Here is a 6,713-nt window from a genome sequence, read left to right on the forward strand (position 1 = left end):
ATGTACGTGCTTTTCCTCTCCTACCTTGCACTCGCTACTTGTTCCATGTTCAGATCCGATGCATGTGCTTAGTCCGATGTGCGTGGTTAAGTATGCTTGTGCATCTGTAATCTTGCTTTCGGTAATTAAACTCACACGGAAATTGCCTAATAATCCAACATAATGTACCATTAAAAATGCAAGCATAATGCGGAAAGTTGATACTTGGTGATCAATGACAGGAGAAAAATGCTCCAAAGCGTAAAGACGTGGTTCTAAGCATGTTGGATAAATTTTGTTGAAGATGGGCAAAAGAGTGTTGAACATACCCTAGTAACATCAATAAGTCCCAGGACAAAGGCGTGCTTCCGACGTGCACATCGGACCATATGGTGGCACTCCCACTGCAGGAACATGGTGATTGATTTAGTTTGGTTTAATGGAGTTCTTTGACAAAACTTGGTGGTAATAAGTCAGCGCGCACTTCACTTGACAAGCTAGATGGACGGCTGGACCGTGTGACTAGATACACTAAACCCAGCTGGCCCTTGGATTGCGTCCCCTTATCAAGAACTAGCAATTATCAAGTTCTCCGATATGGTTTCATCTCGAAATGTTTTGTTTGCCCATGTTTTAATTTAACTTGGCGGGATCCAATGGCAGAGACGTAGCCTAGACTCACAGCACTGAAAAAACACCTCACCAATCTAAACCGTCGGATCCGGTAGCTCCCAACAAAATCCGATCGTTGGAAAAACCCATTGCGGAGGAGGGACCCGAGGAGGTGGGTCTTTAGGCCGGTCAAACAATATTTTTTATCACTAATTGGGTGTTGAGAAACATGGCTCGTATCCTTATCCTATCAAAATTTGCATCTATGGTCATGTCGAAAAGGAAAGAAAAACATTAATAATGTATAGTTTGAACATATCGTAATCCTATTGAGATTTGCAACCGTCAGATAGGATTAGTTGGATACATACAATTAATGTGGCCTAAAATATACATGAATCCTATTAGTTGTCCATGCAATGTCGCCAATTGGGATTACGTTTCCTACCAATTCTATCCCAAGATAAGCTTTCATGCAGATAAGGCATTATTTGTAGATGGGTTACCAAGTTAATATGCATCGAAGCTTACCATTTCTAAATCTCATAATCTAAACACGTTCATAAAACAAAATGGACACGTTGAAAATTACAAGTATATATAGCCCATATGAGACGATCATCCAAACATTGCATCAAGAAAGCAAATATACCTCTAGTTACCATAGCATAAACAAACTCTATACCGTAGTTCACTATCCCCAAGTTTTATACGCTCTATTGTTGTAGCAATGGAGGAGGCCTCAGCTTTTGATTGTTGGCGCTGGGCCGCCGGGCCTCGCAATGCAGCCGCATGCCTTAGCAAATTCTCCATCCCCTATGTCATTGTCGAGCGTGAGAGTTGCAGCGCCTCACTATGGCGCAATCGCTCGTATGATCGTCTCAAGCTTCATCTTGCCAAGGAGTTTTGTGAGCTGCCGCACATGTCGTACCCAGTTGATGCCCCAACATACATACCGAAGAACCAGCTTATCAAGTACATCGATGACTACATTGAGCGATTCAGTATTCAGCCGAAATATCTCACTGTTGTTGAGTCATCCACATATGACATCAAACACAATTGTTGGTCCATCATTGCCCGTGACATGGAGAAGTGCACAATAGTCGATTACAAGGCAAAGTTTCTTGTTGTGGCAAGCGGCGAGAATAGTGAAGAGAATATTCCAGTGATCCCAGGACTAGAAAACTTTCCAGGTGTGACCATCCACTCTCCAGAATATAAGTCGGCATCGCCTACTCGGGGAAGAACGTATTGGTGGTTGGATCGGGCAACTCTGGAATGGAGATTGCTTATGACCTTGCATCTCATGGTGCCAATACTTCTATTGTTATTCGAAGTCCGGTACGTGTACTAGAATTTTACAACATATTTTATTTTTTATAGTTTTTATTTTACCTCGTGTATGAAAGATGTGTGACCCTTTATATGGTTGCAGATGCATATAATGACAAAGGAATTAATCCGATTAGGGATGAAACTAGTTCGTCACCTTCCTCTGAAGCTAGTAGACGATCTCCTTGTGATGATGGCAAATTTCATTTTTGGTGATTTAACTAGGCATGGGATCATCGGACCAAAAAAGGGTCCATTGATTATCAAGTCGAAACTGGCCGATCCGCGAGTGATTGATGTTGGCACCGTGGGGCTAATCAAAGAAGGCAATATAAAAGTGAGTATATCCTTATTCATGATATATATAATATAATACGAATTAATTCGTCTGACAAGTTTTTATTTTAAATATTTTGTAGGTTCAACCAAGGATTACTCTTATTAAAGGCAGAATAGTTGAATTTGAAGGTGGGAACCAAGGCTCCTTTGACGTGATTGTGTTTGCAACTGGATACAAAAGCACATCAAATAGGTGGATGAAGGTAATAGCTTTATTCAGATTTGAGCTTCCCCAAGTGTAGTTTCTCTATATTCGAAATTAGTAATGTATTCTAACATAGTAATGTGATTTATGAGTGCAGAATGGTGAGGACATGTTGAACAATGATGGCTTGCCAAAGAAGGAATTTCCAAATCACTGGAAAGGTGCAAACGGGCTCTATTGTGCTGGTTTAGCGAGGAGGGGCTTGGCCGGCATTGCCTTAGATGCCAAGAACATCGCCAATGACATTAAATCTATCATAGACTCCATGTCTACCTAAGTCAGATTTTATATTTCTTCAACTAGGAGAAGGGCTAGATATTGGTATGTCTGTAACATCTCTATGATGTCTGAGGAGATGTTGTAAAATTTAGCTCATCTCAGGGTATTATGTCGGATTTCATTTACTTATCCATATCAAGTTATCTATGATGTCTGAGGACATGTTGTAACTATCTCCAGTGTTCAAATCTTTTTTTTTCTGAACCTTTGTATCGGACTTCATTTAACTTATCCATATCAAGTTATCTAGTGAAGTGGACATGCTAAATTTGTGTGATTTTTTTTTATAGAATTTACAAGAACTTTGATTTGCCTAGGTGGAAGTTCAACTTAACAGTCTCCACTGAAGTGCAGGTATATTAAACAGTGAATGGAACTAATGTGTCATCTGATGTGCATATGAGATCTGGTGGGGGATTGTTGAATGTAGATGGGCTGCAGCCCAGTAAGGTAGCCCATTTAGTCTACAATTCCTGAAATCTCAAGGCCCATCACGTTGGCAGCTTGGGACGGCCTTGGGGGACAAAGTTTAGTCCCACATTGCTAGTTGGGAGAGAGTTGGAGTGGTATATAAGGGCTGCTGTTCTAGTCATTCCAAGTGAGTGAGAATAGAAGGAGCCCTCGCGCACTCCTCCTCCTCCGCCCGCCCCGCCTCGCCTCGCCTCGTCACGCACGCACGTCGTGTTTCGTGACTCGAGTTCGAGTTCGAGACACACTCAAGGAAGCCTAAATTTTTGCTTGGTGATCTCTGACGGGCGATAAGGTTTTTGGGGAGCGTCTCGGCGCGACTGCTCGCTGTTGTTCGTCTTCTTCATCGCCGATTCGACTGCTTCGTCGACGACTCTGACTACACCATGGGCGACATCAACAACTCCCGTGGTGGTGGTGCTGCTGCTGCTGGTGCGACCTTCCCGGTCGCGATGTACGTGCCGTCGACGACTCTGACTACACCATGGGCGACATCAACAACTCCGGTGGTGGTGGTGCTGCTGCTGCTGCTGGTGCGACCTTCCCGGTCGCGATGTACGTGCTTTTCCTCTCCTACCTTGCACTCGCTACTTGTTCCATGTTCAGATCCGATGCATGTGCTTAGTCCGATGTGCGTGGTTAAGTATGCTTGTGCATCTCGTAATCTTGCTTTCGGTAATTAAACTCACACGGAAATTGCCTAATAATCCAACATAATGTACCATTAAAAATGCAGCATAATGCGAAAAGTTGATACTTGGTGATCAATGACAGGAGAAAAATGCTCCAAAGCAGAAAGACGTGGTTCTAAGCATGTTGGATAAATTTTGTTGAAGATGGGCAAAAGAGTGTTGAACATACCCTAGTAACATCAATAAGTCCCAGGACAAAGGCGTGCTTCCGACGTGCACATCGGACCATATGGTGGCACTCCCACTGCAGGAACATGGTGATTGATTTAGTTTGGTTTACTCGGAGTTCTTTGACAAAACTTGGTGGTAATAAGTCAGCGCGCACTTCACTTGACAAGCTAGATGGACGGCTGGACCGTGTGACTAGATACACTAAACCCAGCTGGCCCTTGGATTGCGTCCCCTTATCAAGAACTAGCAATTATCAAGTTCTCCGATATGGTTTCATCTCGAAATGTTTTGTTTGCCCATGTTTTAATTTAACTTGGTGGGATCCAATGGCAGAGACGTAGCCTAGACTCACAGACTGAAAAAACACCTCACCAATCTAAACCGTCGGATCTGGTAGCTCCCAACAAAATCTGACCGTTGGAAAAACCCATTGCGGAGGAGGGACCTGAGGAGGTGGGTCTTTAGGCCGGTCAAACAATATTTTTTATCACTAATTGGGTGTTGAGAAACATGGCTCGTATCCTTATCCTATCAAAATTTGCATCTATGGCTGTCAGAAAAGGAAAGAAAAACATTAATAATGTATAGCTTGAACATATCGTAATCCTATTGAGATTTGCAACCGTCAGATAGGATTAGTTGGATACATACAATTAATGTGGCCTAAAATATACATGAATCCTATTAGTTGTCCATGCAATGTCGCCAATTGGGATTACGTTTCCTACCAATTATATCCCAAGATAAGCTTTCATGCAGATAAGGCATTATTTGTAGATGGGTTACCAAGTTAATATGCATCGAAGCTTACCATTTCTAAATCTCATAATCTAAACACGTTCATAAAACAAAATGGACACGTTGAAAATTACAAGTATATATAGCCCATATGAGACGATCATCCAAACATTGCATCAAGAAAGCAAATATACCTCTAGTTACCATAGCATAAACAGCCTATACCGGAGTTCACTATCCCCAAGTTTTATACGCTCTATTGTTGTAGCAATGGAGGAGGCCTCGGTTTTGATTGTTGGCGCCGGCCAGCGGGCCTCGCAACAGCCGCATGCCTTAGCAAATTCTCCATCCCCTATGTCATTGTCGAGCGTGAGAGTTGCAGCGCCTCACTATGGCGCAATCGCTCGTATGATCGTCTCAAGCTTCATCTTGCCAAGGAGTTTTGTGAGCTGCCGCACATGTCATACCCAGTTGATGCCCCAACATACATACCGAAGAACCAGTTTATCAAGTACATCGATGACTACATTGAGCGATTCAGTATTCAGCCGAAATATCTCACTGTTGTTGAGTCATCCACATATGACATCAAACACAATTGTTGGTCCATCATTGCCCGTGACATGGAGAAGTGCACAATAGTCGATTACAAGGCAAAGTTTCTTGTTGTGGCAAGCGGCGAGAATAGTGAAGAGAATATTCCAGTGATCCCAGGACTAGAAAACTTTCCAGGTGTGACCATCCACTCTTCAGAATATAAGTCAGGCATCAGCTACTCAGGGAAGAACGTATTGGTCGTTGGATCAGGCAACTCTGGAATGGAGATTGCTTATGACCTTGCATCTCATGGTGCCAATACTTCTATTGTTATTCGAAGTCCGGTACGTGTACTAGAATTTTACAACATATTTTATTTTTTATAGTTTTTATTTTACCTCGTGTATGAAAGATGTGTGACCCTTTATATGGTTGCAGATGCATATAATGACAAAGGAATTAATCCGATTAGGGATGAAACTAGTTCGTCACCTTCCTCTGAAGCTAGTAGACGATCTCCTTGTGATGATGGCAAATTTCATTTTTGGTGATTTAACTAGGCATGGGATCATCAGACCAAAAAAGGGTCCATTGATTATCAAGTCGAAACTGGCCGATCTGCAGTGATTGATGTTGGCACCGTGGGGCTAATCAAAGAAGGCAATATAAAAGTGAGTATATCCTTATTCATGATATATATAATATAATACGAATTAATTCGTCTGACAAGTTTTATTTTAAATATTTTGTAGGTTCAACCAAGGATTACTCTTATTAAAGGCAGAATAGTTGAATTTGAAGGTGGGAACCAAGGCTCCTTTGACGTGATTGTGTTTGCAACTGGATACAAAAGCACAGCAAATAGGTGGATGAAGGTAATAGCTTTATTCAGATTTGAGCTTCCCCAAGTGTAGTTTCTCTATATTCGAAATTAGTAATGTATTCTAACATAGTAATGTGATTTATGAGTGCAGAATGGTGAGGACATGTTGAACAATGATGGCTTGCCAAAGAAGGAATTTCCAAATCACTGGAAAGGTGCAAACGGGCTCTATTGTGCTTGGTTTAGCGAGGAGGGGCTTGGCCGGCATTGCCTTAGATGCCAAGAACATCGCCAATGACATTAAATCTATCATAGACTCCATGTCTACCTAAGTCAGATTTTATATTTCTTCAACTAGGAGAAGGGCTAGATATTGGTATGTCTGTAACATCTCTATGATGTCTGAGGAGATGTTGTAAAATTTAGCTCATCTCAGGGTATTATGTCGGATTTCATTTACTTATCCATATCAAGTTATCTATGATGTCTGAGGACATGTTGTAACTATCTCCAGTGTTCAAATCTTTTTTTCTGA

The 6,713-nt window shown here is 41.9% G+C and overlaps 2 pseudogenes; both read left to right on the forward strand.

The window, feature by feature from the left end:
- The window catches only part of LOC124647636, a 28,884-nt pseudogene extending 26,137 nt beyond the window's left edge, over positions 1-2,747 (forward strand).
- Positions 2,748-5,088: 2,341 nt separating this feature from the next.
- On the forward strand, positions 5,089-6,510 carry LOC124707944 (annotated as a pseudogene).
- The last annotated feature ends 203 nt before the right edge of the window (positions 6,511-6,713 follow it).

This window comes from Lolium rigidum, chromosome 4 (genome assembly GCF_022539505.1).
Source record: "Lolium rigidum isolate FL_2022 chromosome 4, APGP_CSIRO_Lrig_0.1, whole genome shotgun sequence".
Lineage (NCBI taxonomy): Eukaryota > Viridiplantae > Streptophyta > Magnoliopsida > Poales > Poaceae > Lolium > Lolium rigidum.